This window comes from Heterocephalus glaber, unplaced genomic scaffold, assembly GCF_053883595.1.
Source record: "Heterocephalus glaber isolate CG9 unplaced genomic scaffold, H.glaber_assembly_v1.0 deba00001610, whole genome shotgun sequence".
NCBI lineage: Eukaryota > Metazoa > Chordata > Mammalia > Rodentia > Bathyergidae > Heterocephalus > Heterocephalus glaber.
This window is the reverse complement of record NW_028258381.1, coordinates 34,498,105-34,513,984: the sequence shown is the minus strand read 5'-3', so window position 1 is coordinate 34,513,984 and position 15,880 is coordinate 34,498,105. Positions and strand designations below refer to the sequence as shown.

The 15,880-nt window shown below is 50.5% G+C and overlaps 1 protein-coding gene across 4 annotated transcripts in view; it reads right to left on the bottom strand.

Annotated features, from left to right (window-relative positions):
* The window catches only part of Elfn1 (extracellular leucine rich repeat and fibronectin type III domain containing 1), a 53,084-nt gene that overhangs the window by 27,079 nt on the left and 10,125 nt on the right, over nt 1-15,880 (bottom strand). The window contains exons 2-4 of one of the 4 annotated variants that reach the window (XM_087196428.1): nt 1,814-1,927; nt 1,255-1,427; nt 876-973 (exon numbers count right to left, since the gene is read on the bottom strand). The exons of 2 other annotated variants lie outside the window; for them this stretch is intronic. The gene's annotated coding sequence lies outside the window, so the exon portion shown is untranslated. The remainder of the gene's footprint in view (nt 1-875; nt 974-1,254; nt 1,428-1,813; nt 1,928-15,880) is intronic. One more of the 4 variants, XM_004840359.3, reaches the window with a different exon arrangement.

The following is a 15,880-nucleotide window of genomic DNA, read 5'->3' as shown; positions in this document are numbered from 1 at the left end:
CTCACCCGGGGCTCCCTGTGAGGTGCCAGGCGGGGGAAGAAAACTGCTGCGGAGGGAGGCGGGCGTATTGAGCAGGCATTAACTGACGGATGGTACGGAGACGCTCTAAATCTGATAAGTGCTTATTAGGAATTTGAAAATGAGGCTTGAAATTTGCTTGTTTGCCTGCAATGAAGGCTGAGGCTCCTTGGGACTCTAATTGGCTAAAAAAACTGGGGGAGATATTCAAATGTAAACACAAAATAAAAGAGTCATCCACACAGAGGCGATACCCGGAAGACAGTGAGCGCCGTATAGGGCCTGTGTGGACAGACAGGTGGACACACAAGTCCCCATATCCCCTGTGTCCTCGGGTGGCAGCCAGCTGGCTCCACTCCTCTGTCCAATACGGCTGAAACCAAGCATCCTCCCCAGCCCCTGACCAGCTGAGGGGCACCTGCCTCTTTTCTGTCTTCCCTTAATCCCTTCGCTGGCCTCCATTCTAGCCCGACAGTAACGGAGAGGACAAGGATGACAAGAGTGTTTATGCACTATTTACTCTCTCTCTCTTTCTCTCTCTCTCTGTCTGTCTGTCTGAGACAGGGTCTCATTAAGTTGCCCAGATTGGACTTGGACTGGGATTTGTGATCCTCCTGCCTCAGCCTCCCAGAGTGCTGAGATTACAGGTATACAGCACCACACCCAGCTATGTTTCTGTCTGTCTTCTAACCTGAAAGTCTTCAGTCTTTTTTAAATGCATCCTACAGGCAAGGAGACTGAGACACTGTCACTTGCCTGAGCCCAGGGCCTGTCACCTGCTCCCAGCCCCTGGCACCAGCTGCTTCCCCATAGAAGGTGGCACTTGGGTGAAGAGAACCTGTGTCCACCCTGTGTACCTGTCCCAGCTCTGAGACCGTGCGATCCAGTGTCCTTGGTGAATGCTGACCAATGGGCAGGGGTGGAGACCACTCTTGGAAAGGGCCTGAAATCATACCTGAAATATGACAAATACTAATTTTTGTAAATGTGCCCGGTGTTCTCCCATCATGACCCCTTTGGCACACAAACCCCAGGGCCACCGGGAGGCAGGGGACCCAGACCCCAAGCATACCACACCCTGGCTGGCCACAGCTGCTTCAGGACCTGGAGGGTGGGTTTGGCTAAGGGTGGAGAAGGGGTGCCTGGTGCTCCCAGCCAGGGCTCCTCCTGCCCACACCCTCCCCCAGAACTCCCCAGGGTGAGCAGGGGAAGGGGCAGGACTCAGCCTCTGAGTACCGGGCTGAGGGCAGGCAGAAGTCTGAGGTGCTCTGGGCGTCCAAAGGTAGGCATGGCTGAGACGGTAAAAGGCTTCTCTAAGGTCCCAGGGCCGGCATGTGGCAGGGGCTGGGCCCTGGGCCCCAGTGTCACCTCCTCCTCCTCCTCGGAGAAGCCTCCCCAGCCTGTTTCACCTGGAGGAGCCACTCACTGGTCACTCCCCCAAAGCCCCCCCTCACCCCCTCCCTAACCTCCTGTGTCACCTCTGGCCTGGTGGCTCCGCAAGGGAGTGGCTGGATCTTATCCGATCCCTGTGTGATGATCACACTGGTGGAGGGGCTTCTGGCCGGTGAGGGAGGTTTAAGTGAGGCTTTGAGGGTGGGACAAAGTTATGGGACAGGGGCCCTTAGAGGAAGCAACTCCAGTACATTCCTCTCTCCCCTCACACACACACACACACACACACACACACACACACACACACACACACACGAGGACACAGCCAGAAGGTGCTGTCTGCAGAGCTGGAAGCAGGTCCTCCTGGAGCCAGCCCTGCCGGCGCCACCCTCAGACTTCTAACCTCAAGGAGTGGGAGGAATCCTCACTGCTCAGACGCCCAGAGTGCACGGTGTCTCCTTGTGACGATGGCGCCAACAAGACAGGCAGGAGTCTCAGGTGTCCCGCTCACCGGCATCTAGAGCAGCAAAGGATACAGTCCACCCTCGGTACCTAAGAAGTGTGTCCAGGGGGTGCCCACTCGGCATAAGGAGGCCCGACAAGGCTTGTTAAGTGTTTGTAAATGGATGGATGAATGGGAGTCTGTCCGGCCTCCACCCACAGGGTGTGCAAGGTGTGTGTGTGGGAGGTGGTTATGTCCACGCTCTGCTGCAGGCAGGACGCAGCCCAGGCCCGTGTCTGCTGTTCGTCTTGTGCTCCAGGCGGCCCTTCCCCGGGGAAGCTGAGTGCTGAAGAGAGACAGTACGACAGATGGGGAAGGGGCAGGAGAGGGACACCGGGATCATCCCCAGGGCTCAGGGGGCTTCATGAGCTGGGCAGGACCCTCACAGCACCTGGCTGGAGGGTGCGGGGTTCTCAAGCTGGGCCAAGGACCCCTCCTGGGGCCAACATCCCAGGGACAGGGTGCAAATCTAGGAGGGAGGCGCCTGCGGGATGGGAAGGTGGGTCTGTTCCTCCTCGGCCAGGTCAGGGAGACAAACGTGGGACCAAGCCCCCCATCTGACAATCCTCTTTCCTGGAATTAATCTCCAGCTAGTTCAAAGGCGACCAAGCAGCTCGGTTCAGGCCGATGCCCCCACAGGGCACTGACGTGGTTGCCGACACTGGTGAGGAGCTGGGCCAGCGGCCTCCAGAAGTAGCCAGGCCAAACTTGCCAGGAGCAACTGAGCAGCCGAGGCAGAGTGACAGTGATGTCCCTATGTGTGAGGTCAGCACCATGGCAGGAGGGTGTCCGGGCCCTGGGGAGCTGACTGTCAGAGTGTTGATGCGGGGCCTCATCTCAGAGGGCGAGGGGACATAGGACCTCTATCCAGTGTCATGAGTCCATGCCTTGGGTGAGTGGTAGCCAGAGTCTCTTTCCTGAAAGCTGAGGAACAGCTAGGAATCCCCTCCAGGGCCTCTCCTCCTCCCTCCAGCTTCCTCCTCCAGCCTTTGTGATGTCACTGCTGTTGCTATGGGAACCCTGCCAATTTTGTGGATGACTTCACAGGCAGGGGAGGATCTGGGCCCTGGGTCTTGCAACCAAGGTCTGTGACAAGCAGCCGAATGGCAAGGGAAGCAGGGGGACACCTGGCAGGGAGTGGCCTGGGATTTAAGCCAATGGCATCTCCTACCAAGCCAGGGGATGGGTGTGGGGCAGGGTCTCCTCCTTCTCCACAGAGGCAGAGAAAGACAGCCAGGGGCCTGGGAGGGGCTTTTAGCCTCAGTTTCCCTTCCCAGACAGCAGGATCAAGACCACAAACTCCCTGCTGGCCTGTCCTAAGAGCTGTTCCACACTGAACATGGCACATGACTGGGTCAGATAAGTATTCTCCTCCTGCACAATTCACGGTCAGGCCGAGGCTCTGGAAGGCTCCCCTCAAGCTGAGAGCCTCTTGCTCAAGATCCCAATCTGCCAATTGCTCTGGGGAGCCACCATGTGTGCCCCCTGGCACTGATGGAGGGCCCCCAGACACCTGCTCAATGCCTTCCTGGGACACACTGCCCGGGTTGCCATGGGGATGAGCAGGAGGGGGCGTGTGGGTGCACACAGCTGTCTACGGACACAGAGCGGACACGCCCACACGCCCACACTCACCTTCATGTGCTCACACGGGGCATCCACACCCATGTGCACATAAGCTGTGTGTTCTCACACCAGGGACCCTGCCGCACGCATGCACAGGCACATGTGCGTGTGTGCACCATTGGGACACAGGAAGCCGTCCAGGCCCACACCTCAGATGCACACACGATCCAGGGAACAGGTGCCCTCAAGCTGGCGGGCCCCCATTCCCTTTCATCCCAGGTCTCCTGGACTCTGAACAAAGCCATCCAGCCATAAACGTCTCCAGGCTGGGCTATCCACCTCCCAGAACCTCCTGGGACCCAAGAAAGTCAGAAGGACCAAGAGGCCAAGACCCCCAGAGCCTGACCTCGGCCTCTGAGTCTTCCAGGCAGGTGGTTCTGGACCCCGCAAGGAGGCCCAGGGGTGGCCAGCCTTCCCACGGCACCAGGAAAGAACCAGAAGCACACCTGACTCCTTCTGCTTCTACTGTATTTCTGCAGCCTGCTAGGAGGGTCAGCACTAAGGAGCCTCTCTAGTTTCCAATTAAGGGAACAAACTCAGAAAGTGAAGGTAACTTGCTCAAGGGCACAGAGCCCTCCGAAAGTCCCAGACTGGTGAGAGCCGAGGGGAGGGGGTGCCCAGGAATCAAAAAACTTCCTGGCCAGCCCTGCCTTCCAGCCTCCACCTGCCAGAGGCAGCAGCAGTGGCAGAGGCAGCTGGTCATCGGCCCCTGCACCTCCTGCTTATGACTCTGCATCTAATACAGACGATGAAGACCAGAGGCTAATGTAATGCAATTTTCCATGTTTAGAGCGCTGTGGCCACGGCCACCTCTAATGATTAGCTCTGATTTCTCTTGGCTGTCTCTTCCTCACTCTACAAAGACAAACCCTGACTCCAGGCCGCTCCTAGGCCCCTAGCCCCCTCCTGCCCCATTTGGGGGACAGAAGTGCCCCAGGACAGACAGTGAGCAGACAGACACCCAGGGCAGAGGGAGCCCGCACAGCAGCTGACCCACCCCTGAAGCCACTCGTAAGGCTGCGCGGAGCCTCTGGGAGCCCAGCCTGGGCCGGGCAGCCTGGATGGGGCCGTTCAGGCCCCGGGACAGTGAGGGGTGGGAGGGTCCCGAAGCATGGGCTAGGGGTCTTGCTCCATTCCCTGAGCAAAGCTCCTACACCCTGGGGAGGCTCTGGTGCCCTTCGGCTGCCCCTCTGGCTGGGTTTATAACCAGCATCCACTTTCAAGAATGGAAGTGCCATTTGGCAAGCAGACCATGGTGCAGGTGGGAAAACTGAGGCTCAAAGTAGAGAAATAACTTGTGTGAGGTCACAGAACCAGGACCTGGCAGATGCCTGGGGGGTGTGACTGGGGTTCAGGTCACCGTGATGAGGAGACCAGAGGTGTCCCTCATGGCCGGCACACCCTGCCTACCAGCCACCCTGCCTGTTCTGGGTTCATGGGCATGATGTACCAGCTTAGGCCAGCGCCTGGTACCACTGGGCTCAGCAGGCAGACACCGCTGGACAGGAATGCAGAATCGGCCTTTAACTACCTCGGTGATTTCGTGGCCTGGCATCTCTCTTCCCCGAGCCGCCTGAGGCGCTGGGCCGCACTGCTGGGACCTAATGAGCTGTGAAGGTCCATTTTTCAAAGTTAAACATTTCCCGGGCTCCACTGTCCACCCTTTAGACACAGCCTGGTAACACCCAGGCTGTGGGGGCCAGGACAGCCCCTCAGGGGTGGGGGCAGATGTGCACCACTCCCTGGTCTCTCACTGCCCTCTAAATGCCCACAGGAGAGCTGCATGGGGGTACAATTTGTGGGGGGCAGAGCTAGGGACTGGTGAGCAGGACCAAGCCCAGGAGGCTGCTGGGAATTCCAGTCCACGGTGGTCCTCAAAGCTGTTGATTCATTTTACAGATGAGCAAACTGAGGGAGGGGTTGTAAGACCCCCCAACACAAGGGCCCACAGGTCTTGTCCAACTCTGAATCCCACAGGGCTGGGAACATGGTAGGTGCTCAATAAATGTCTGTGGCCCACAGCAGGCCACCCAAGGCTGCAGAGCAGTTAGTAGTGGGCATGTGTGGAGACCCCAGACCCCTGCTTCCACTACACAGGGAGGGTTCAGGGGAAGGCCCCTATGGGGGCCTGGTCTGGTTAGACCCACCTCTCTGGGTGGGATGTGGCAGGAAGAAGCTGGGTTCAAGGCCCAACTCTGCTGCTGCTGAGCCTATGAGCTGTCAACTCACTTCTCTGGGCTTCAAGTCTCCTTCAGACATTTGTTGACATTAATTAGTTTGTTGATCCAGAGGACTTCTACCTCCCTTTCTTGTAAGTCCTTGTCTATACTAACATTCTCTTTTTCTGATCCTGTAGGGATATCTACATCTGCCACCCATCCATCCATCCATCATCATTCATTCATTCTAAATCTCCCATTGTTCCAACTATTTATCCAACCATTCACCTATCCACACATGCATGCTTGCACGCAACCATCCATCCATCTGTTCACCCATCCACCCATCCATTTATGAAGCACGTCAGGAAGGCAATGGTCCAGGATTAAAGCCCAGTTCCCCAGTTCCTGACCTAGTGAACTCTGCAGAATGTCAGGTCACTCTGTTCCTGTCTTGGCTCGGATCCCTGCCTGCTTGGGGAAGCATTCCTAGGCCTCATAGAGACAAGCAAAAGCTAAGGGACCAGACGGCCCAACTGGCCCTGCCCCAGGGTGCTGTGGACGTAGAATGTGCATGTGACTACAGGGGTTCAAGTTGGGCCACACCAGGGACATGGCTGGCCCAGGGAGCTGTAGATGGGCAATGTGCTAGGGGGATTCGACAAGAAGTTAAAGGGACAACACACACTTTGCTCCTGCCACCCATTCTGCAACTTCTCAAGGGTCTGTGGCACACCAGGCCTCAGTCCCTAGTTAAAATGGGACCAGACCTGCCCAGCTGATCCTGTGACAGGGATCCAGGGGAACTGGGTCAGTCTGTGATCCTCAGACTGTATCAACCACCCAGGAGCACATGCACTGCTCCTTAGCAACTCCTGGCTGCAGGAACCGAGCCGGGACCTGCCCTTCCCCATGTCTCCCTTATAAGCACACACGGATTCATGACTGTGCACACATGGGCAATCCTCTGGCGGGCAGTGGGACCTATAGGGAGGCCCAGGCTAAAGATGACATCGCCAATCGGTTATTAAGAAAAGAAAAAAGAGTGAAGTATTGATAAGCATGACAACTTGGATGAATCTCCAGGGAATTTTGCTGAATAACAGCAAACCCAATCCCAGAAGTTACACATTGGATGATTCCGTTTATATATTTGACATGACAAAATGACAGAAATGGAGAACAGACTAGTGGTGGCCAGGAATCAGAGATGGGGAGGGACAGAGAGGTGGGGCTATAAAAGGGCAGCGGAGGATTCCTGTGCGACAGAGCTGTCCTGTGTCTGGATTGGACTGCTGTCAATACCCTGCCTATAGCCTGGGGGAAGCTGGATGAAGGGTACATGGGAGCTCTTTGAATTTCTCACATTATCTCAAAAAATTAATTTTAAGGGCCAGAGATTTAGCTCTGTTGTTCTGCCGCCTGCCTCACAAGTGCAAGGTTCTGAGTTTGATCCCTGGTACCAAAAAAAATTAATTTTAAGTAAATAAAATAATGTCATTTAAAGCATTTTTAAACAAAATATCTAAGACAAAGTAAATTAATACAGACAGGAAGAATTAAAAGCTGATCTCTACCTTGCATCATAGATAAAAATACCAGACAGATTGAAGGCCCAAATGTCAAGTATAAAGCAGTAAGGCTGCTAGAAAATTACATGGAAGAGCACCATCAAGAACTTTTGGCGATAAAGCATTTCTTCATAATTTAACAACAACAACAACAAAACACTTGTCATGAAGGATAGCTTGGATTATGCAAAAATAAAAACACCTTTTTATTAAAAGACATGATTGGAAGAGTAAGAACGCAGACCATGGAGTGGGAGAAGGTATGTGCAAAGCATATAATCAAGAGAGGAAGAATCTGTAGATAGATAAGGAATTTCTGCAAATGTGCAAGACAGACAACTCAGCAGAACAATGGGTAAGAGTTTTGAACACGTACTTTGAAAAGAAGATATCCAAATGGCCAAAAGAACCTATGAAAAAGTGTTTGCTAGAAGGGCTGAAGTGGGAAGGACTAAAAATATCAAGTGTTGGCGAAGATGGAGAACAACCCAAATGTTAATATGCAGCACATGCGAGTGTAGAAGGTCTTAGAAAACTGAAACCTTATATATGACCTATAATGCCTGCTGGGCCTTCATTCAACAGAAGCAAGGGCACACGTCCACCACAGGGAGGTACAGGAATGTTCACAGCAGAACTATCTACAGTCCCTGAGTGCTGGAAATGATGGGCACATCAATAGTAGCAAATGTAAATGGAGTAGTATACAGCACTGAAAATGGATAACATTACTAACATATACAGAGCTCACATATGTGGCATTCTACAGGCTCAACGCACACTGCAGTTCCACTCTCACGAAGCCTAAAGCAGAAAATATGGCCCACAGGATTACAGAACCAGGAGAGTGATTCTCCTTTGGGAGGGGAATGGGGCATGGCCAGAGGAGACAGGACGCAGGACTCTTGAGACACAGGTCGCATTTTACCTCCTGATGGTTCTTGTACGGATTTTACCATGTAATACTCATGGAGCTGTGTATGTTATTTTAAATTTTTCTGTTTTTTTCTGTTTTTAAAGATGACACTATAGAAGTGAGGCTTCCAGCATAATGTCGGTGAAGGTCACCAAATCCCCTCTCCAGAAAAAAAAAACAGCTACAAAACTAGCCAAACTTGTCAAAAATAACCATTTCAGCCTCCTAGAAATTGACCAAATGTCTATATATGCAAAGCTGCTGAGTGCTGGGGTACAGGGGCTCAGTGCTTCTCTGGCCTGGACCCCTCTCCTTGCCCAGCTCAGTGGTCTTGGTCACATAAACAACACTGGCCGGGGAAGCTGCAGGCACCGGAAGCTTTGCCACCAGGGTTTGATTCAATTTGGAGCAGAGCCACAAAAGTCATGCTCAGCATCAGGACAGCCAGTAATCAGCCCCAGCGCGGTGGCAGGTGAATGGGGATGCCAGCGGTTCTCCCAGGCTGAAATTGGGAGCCTGGCTGGGGCAGTGATGGAGCCGTAGACCAACAGAGAAATACAGGAAATGTGACAGTCAAGGAGTTGTCTGATGAGCTCTCCACACAACCACGTGTGGGCAGCAGGAGTGCACAGATCAGAGACCAAGCAGCTCAGATGGCCCCAGCCCAGGAGAGCAGGAGGGCCTGGCAGGAAGTGAAGTCCTGAGGAGGCTTGAAGCCTGCCTAACCAGGGCTGCTCCTAGACCCACATGCAGACCTTGCTTAAGGCAACTACAGAGCACTGCAGATACAGAGGAGGCTCCCAGGGAGCCAGAATTAAAACCGAAAGCAGGATTGAGTGCAACAGTGCCAGCTACTCAGGAGGCTAAAGCAGGAAGGATCTCAAGTTCAAGGCCATGATGGGCAATTTAGCAAGACTCTGCCCCATAAATAAAATAAAATAAAATAAAAAGGGCTGGGGATGCAGCTCAGTGGTAGAGTGCTTGCTTCACCATACACAAGGCCCTGGGTTCAATGCCCAGTACCAGGGACAGAGTGGGGGATAGAATAAAAGCTGGCATTATGAAACAATATACAACAAGAAGAAGCACCTAACAGAAACATCAGTGGTGGGCCGGGGATTTAGCTCAGTGGTTTCACTGCCTGCTGTGCAGGTGCAAGGACCCGAGTTCGATCCCTGGTACCAAAAAAAAAATCAAAACAAAAAACAGAAACATCAGTGGTCCCCTATTAGGGGCAAGTGGATGTCACAGCTTTAGTCCACATAAGTTACTAAACCAGAAAGCAAACAAGAAAACCCAGCAATAGTAGCAGGTCTTAGGGGCAAGAATCAGAATCCAGAGCCGCTGGACTATGTTGTATGAATTGTCCATTTTCAATGCAAAATTATAATACATGAAAAGAAACAGAAATGGCCACTCTTATTGAGAAAAAAACCTCAGTCGACAGAGACTGTCACTGAGCATCCCGGTGCTGGATACAGCAAGACTTCAAAGCAGCTAATATAAATATGCTCAAAGAAATAAAGCCCTGTTTAAAGAATAAAAGGAAAGTAACATAATAATGAGCAAAAAATGTAGAACCCCAATGAAGGAAGGGTTATTTTAAAAATGGAAAATTCAGAGTTGAGGAAGGTAATAACCGAAATGGCAAATGCAGTAACAGGGCCCGACAGAATTAAAATGGTGCACCGAAAGTATGAACCTAACACCAAAAAAAGCAGAGAAGGAGAAACAAAGGGGAAAAGGACACAGGACGCTGAAAACAACTAAGACAAATACAACTAAAGACAGAGATTGTCAGACTACATTAAAGGAACAATTATACACCATCTAAAAAGAGATGGATTTTAATTCAAATATACAGACACAATGAAAGTAAAATCAGGTCTAGGGTGTAGCTCATGGTAAAGAGCTTGCTCAGCATGCACAAGACCCTGGGTTCCATTCCCAGCAAAACACACACACACCACAATTCATGTTGCATAAAATAATCTTTAAGACAAGAAATATCTGGGCACAGGGGTGCATCCTGTGATCCCGGCACTCTGGGAGGCTGAGGCAAGACGGTTGCAAGTTCAAGCCCAACCTGAGCAATTTAGTGACTTAGGGAGACTCCATCTCAAAATAAAGCATAAAAGATGGGCTGGAGATACAGCTCTGTGTGAAGGTCCTGGGTTCAATCCTCAGTACTGGGGGGAAAAGACAAGAAATATCACCAAAGACAAGGAGAGACATTTCATCCTGATAAACATGTCAATACCTCTGAAATACGTAACAATTATAAATGAATACACCCCAAAATATATGAAGCAAAAATGGAAAGAACTGTAGGGCTAAATGGACTATTCAACACTATCAGTTGGTAATTTCAATCCTTTACTCTTAACAACAGACAGAACCACCAGAATGAAAATAGGTGAGGGTTCCAGAGATTGGACAATAGCATCACCAACATGACTGACATCTTCAGAACATTCCAGAGGGTCACACTTTCTTCCTGAATGCACAAAGAATGCAAAGGGATATCACCAACAACTTTCTGGTAGACAATTTGGACAGAATGGACTAGAAAGATACGTTACCAAAACAGACTTAATAACAAACAGAAAATCTGAATAGACTTAAAATCAGAGGGGAAAAAGGCCAATTAATTAAAAATCTTCCCACAAAGAAAAGTCCAGGCCAAACTGACTTTGGTAGTAAATTTTGTCAAACATATAAAAAATAATATCAAACCTTCAGAATCTTTCAGAAAAAGAGAAGGGGAGAGACGGCCACAGAGTCTATACACAGCGTCTTAGTTACTTTCTAATGATTGGGACAAAACACTTGACACCCACAGCTCAAAGGAGAAGAGGTTTATTTGGGCTTACGGTTTTCAAAGGATTTAGGCCCTAGTGGGCTGGCTCTAAGGCAGAAAGGGCATGGTGGAAGGGTCTGGAGGAGGAAAGCTGTTCATATCATGGCAGCCAGGAAGCAGAGAGAGAAGAGAGGAGCCACAGAGGGAGAAACACTTCCAGGTCATGCCCCAGTGGCCCACCTCTTCTGACCAGACCCACCTAACAGCAAGTCAGCTACAGTGCCCCCATAACCCAAAAGCCCTACCTCTGAACCCATGATGCTTTGGGGGGCCACTCTACATCCCTAACCACCAGTGTTTTCTCTACTATCAAAACCAGACAAAGACATCTCCCAAAACACCGATACCAAAATCCTTAACAAAATGTTAGCAATACAAAGCCAGCAATGTACAAAGAAAGACTATACGTGTGGAATTTCTCCCAGGAATGCAAGGTTGGTTTGGTATCTGAAAAATCTACTGGTGTAATATACAACACTAACAGCAAAAGGGACACGGGTAGATTGGTAGATGCAGAAAAAGGAACTGACAAAATTCAACACCTGTTCGTGGAAAAAAATCACAACAAACCAGCAACAGAAGAGAACTACTCAACCTGACAGAGATGGAAACCAAGAGCTGATGTCATCCATATGAGAGACTGGGAACAAAGCAATAGTTGCAGAGATTCCAGCCAGTGCAATAAAGGAAGAAAATGCATCTGATTTGAAAAGCAGACATAAACCCTCCTTGTTTGCAGAACATATGGTCCTGTATGTAGAAAAGCTTAAGGTATCCAAACAAGTCTACTACAACTAGCTAATTAATAACTGAATTCAGTAAGGTCCATGTGACAAGAATATCAACATAACAAAACTCAATTTTATTCCCATGTGCTGGCAACAAACAATCTGAAAATGAAATTAAGAAGATAATTTTATTTGCAGTAGCATTAAAAACTACAATATGTAGGAATAAATTTCACCAAAGACATTCAGTTAGCAAGACTTGTACACACAAAATGACAAACTGCTAAGAGAAATTAAAGAAGATCTGAATAAATGGAAAGATATTCCATAGTCACAGATTAGAAAACTTAAAATTCCCAAATTGTTTTATGAATTAAACACAACCCTATCAAAGTACCCACAGGCATTTTTGTAGAAATTGACAATCTGATCTTAACTTTTACACAAATTACAAAGGACTTATAGAGACAAAACAATTTTGAGAAGAAAAACAAATCTGAATGACTTATACTGACTAATTTCAAAACATACCACAAAACTACACTAATCTAGACAGTGTGGTAAAAACACAAGATTTTTGGAGAAATGAAAATGAGAACCCAGACATAAACTCTTACCTTTATGGTCCCAAGAAAATTTAATAAGGTAAGATAGACATTTTCAAAAAAAATGTATACAGAAAAGTGAACTTTGAACCTTGAAAATGGTCTCAGTTAATGTAAGAGCTAAAACTTACAAAGCTCCTGAAAGAAAACAGAGGAAAATTTTTATGACCTTGGATTATGCAAAGAAACAAAAATCATGATCCATAAAAAAACTTGGTAAATTGAGCTTTATTATAAGTAAGAACTTTTGTGCTCCAGAGAGATACCATTAAGAAAATGAAAGACAAGATACAGATTGAGATAAGGTATTTATAAATCATATTTCTGATAAAGGACTTGTGTCCAGAATATATACAAAGCTCACCATGATTCTGAGTACTTTTTAAATTTTATTTATTTATTTTTGGTTTTTTGAGACAGTCTTGCTATGTAGTTCAGGCTGGCCTTGAATTCACTATGTGGCCCAGGGTGGCCTTGAACTTGTGGTGATCCTCCTGCCTCAGCCTCCTAATTGCTGGGATTACAGGTGTGTGCCACCACATCCGGCCAATCTGAATGATTTTGAAACTCAGTAGTAAGACAAATCCATTAAAAATGAGCAAAAGATTTGAGTAGATAGTTTATCAAAGAAATAAGAATGCCAAGTGAACACATGAAAAGACGTTCAAAAGCAAATAAAAACCACCATGACAGCCAAGCACAGTGGCACACACAACTCCATCTCAACTACTCGAGAGACTGAGACAGGAGGATTCCAAGTTAAAGACAGCCTCAGCAACTCAGCTGGACCCTGTTTCAAAATTAAAAACAACAAAAAAAGTTGGGGATATAGCTCAGTGCTCCCTGGGCTCAATCCCCAGTCCTGCAAAAAAAACAAAAACAAAATTACAAGATCCCACTGCACACCGGCTTGGTTATTTGCAGTAACGTCCTATGACACTAAATGCATTGAGAATGGATTGCTGAGGAGAATGTAAAATGGTCTAGCCAATGTGGAAGTCTAGCAACTTGGCAGTTGGTCAAGAATTTAAATATGAACCTACCAGATGACTCAGCAATTCTAGTCCAAAGACTCGACCCAAGAGAAAGGCAGATGTGGCCACACAAAGGCTTGTAGGCTAATGTCACCACATGATTCAGAACAGCTCCAAAATGGGAATGATTCAAATGCCCATCAACTGGTGCATGAATAAATAAAACTTGGAATCACAATACAAGGAATACTATGCAGCAATAAAAATGTACATGCCACAGACACATGCTACAATACGAATGGACTTCAGAGACATGAGACTATCGCCAAAAACTGCATGCTGTATGATTCACTGACGTGAAACAGCCAGATGGGTATGGCTGCAGAGGCCGGATGCAGTGCAGGTCCAAGGCAAGGGACTGCCAGGCCAGGAGGGAGCCATCTGGGCCAATGGAAAGGTTCTAAAGCCGGCTCGGAGCCCTGGCTATGCAATCCCATGAATGCAAATCCTGATAAACTGTTCACTTATAATGGATGTGAATATGCACAACAGGTGTGCACACTCATGCCTGCCTGGTATCCAGATCACACCTCAGCGTAGCTGCCTAAAAAGTAAACGGGTGAGCTCAGAGTCCTCGGACCTCCACCTCCAGCAGAGCCACTGGCCTCTCCACGATGCCCCCAGTGAGGACTGCCTGCAGGTCACAAGTCCCCGAGGCCCTCTGGTCACATGAGGGTTTCCCTCAGAGCAGGAGGATCCCCAAGATTTTGGGGTGCTTTCTCAAAACCTATTCTGTCCCCTCTGATTGCCTCGGCTGCACCTGCACTAAGGGAGGGGACAAATTCAGAATGAGGCTCAGACGCCCCCTGAGAACCAGGCAAGACAAGGCTCAAAGGACGATGCCAACTTTGGTGTCACACCGAAGCATGGAGCCCAGGCTTGGAGTGCGAGTGCTTGTGGTAAGGGAGTGAGAATCACATCCCGGTCAGCGAGTGCTGTGACCAGCAGGGCCACCACAGGAGGACCCTGGGAGGGCCACCACACTGAGCTCAGAGCGAGCGGCAGGGTGGGAGGAGGGAGCCAGGCCTCAGACTGGTCAGTGTGGAGGGCGAAGGCCTTTGTTCTGAGCACAGCAGGAGATCATGGTGGCCACACTGTGCCAGTGCTCCTGGATACAGCATGGTAGAGCCCTCTGCCTCCCCCACAGGAGATCCTGGGGGAAGATGACCAGCTGGGCCTCAGTTTCCCTTCCCATCTCAGCCCCAACAATTCCTCTCCTGTGGGACTCTCCCTGTGAACTTCCTGTCTTCCAACCACAACTGCAGGAACCGGGTGCCCAGCCAGGGGAGAGGCTGGAGGCCCCTGCAGGTAGGGCAGGTGACATAGCCAAGTGTGCCCGTGGCCACTGCACTTCGCCAGCTGGGTGAGCACCGCTGTCAGGATGGGGAGGGAAGGTTATGGCTGAGCAGACACCAGTGTCCCCCAAGAGGGACATCATCCCTAATGCTAAGCAGGAGGCCCAGGTCCTCAGAGCCCAGGGGAGGTGGTGGGACACTCAGGTGGGGCCAGGCTCCCCGGGTCCCCCTCTGCCCACACCAAGGTGGCTCCTGGGAACGGGGAGCCTGGCTTTTGCTCCCTAGGGTGTCCATGGGGTGTCCACCAGCTTCCTCCACAGCTCACTGTCTCCATCACTTCTGAATTTACTGTCACTTGCTCACTGTAATACTGACTCCCTCAGCCCTCCGTGGGAAGTCACAAAGATGGGTGTGAAGAGACACCCTGGTCCCCATACAGGGCCAAGAAGCCCCGCAGGAGAGGCCAGGATGGGCCCTGATGGGTAGGGAGACCCGGGATGCAGGTGGGCTGGGACAGGGAGGAGGCCCAGGAGAGCAGCTGCACTGTCAGCAGCTCCTGGACAGCAGCCTGCACCTTGGGCACACAGGCCCCAGAGTGGCATGGACAGCGTGGGGGAGGGGAGCAAGGGGGTGGGGGCCCCTCAGGCAGCCCTAACCACCGAGTGATCCTCCACAGCCTCTGCATGGGGTCAACTTGAGTCTGTGACCCGGGGGGCCGGGCAGCTCAACTGTCCTAATGGTCAATTGGTCACCATTAGGTCCCTGCTCCCCGTTTTGCAGCTCAGCTCTTTCATCTGTGAAATGAAAGCAGCTGCAGAGATGGCCAGAGCTGAGTCCTGGCACACGTGAGCATGGCCTGGGCAAGTCACGGGCCTCTCTAAGCCTCGGTCTTGTCTATGAGATGGGCACAGGGCACGTGCCTCTGCAGCCCGAGGCTCAGGTGTGCTGGGCGGTTGTGAAGAGGGAGCCAAGGGTCCCATCTGGGCTGTGGGCCACGCCCCAGGATGCAGTGATGACGTGTGTTCGAGTGTGCGCCTGAACTGTCCGAGTGAGCACAATGGTAATGGGCCTGTCTTCTGGCTGGGGGCAGCTGTGGGTACCAGGAGCTGCCATTTCCTGCTGCCTCCCGTTTGATCCTGACTTGTATGGATTAGGCCGGCTGGCCACCCTGGAT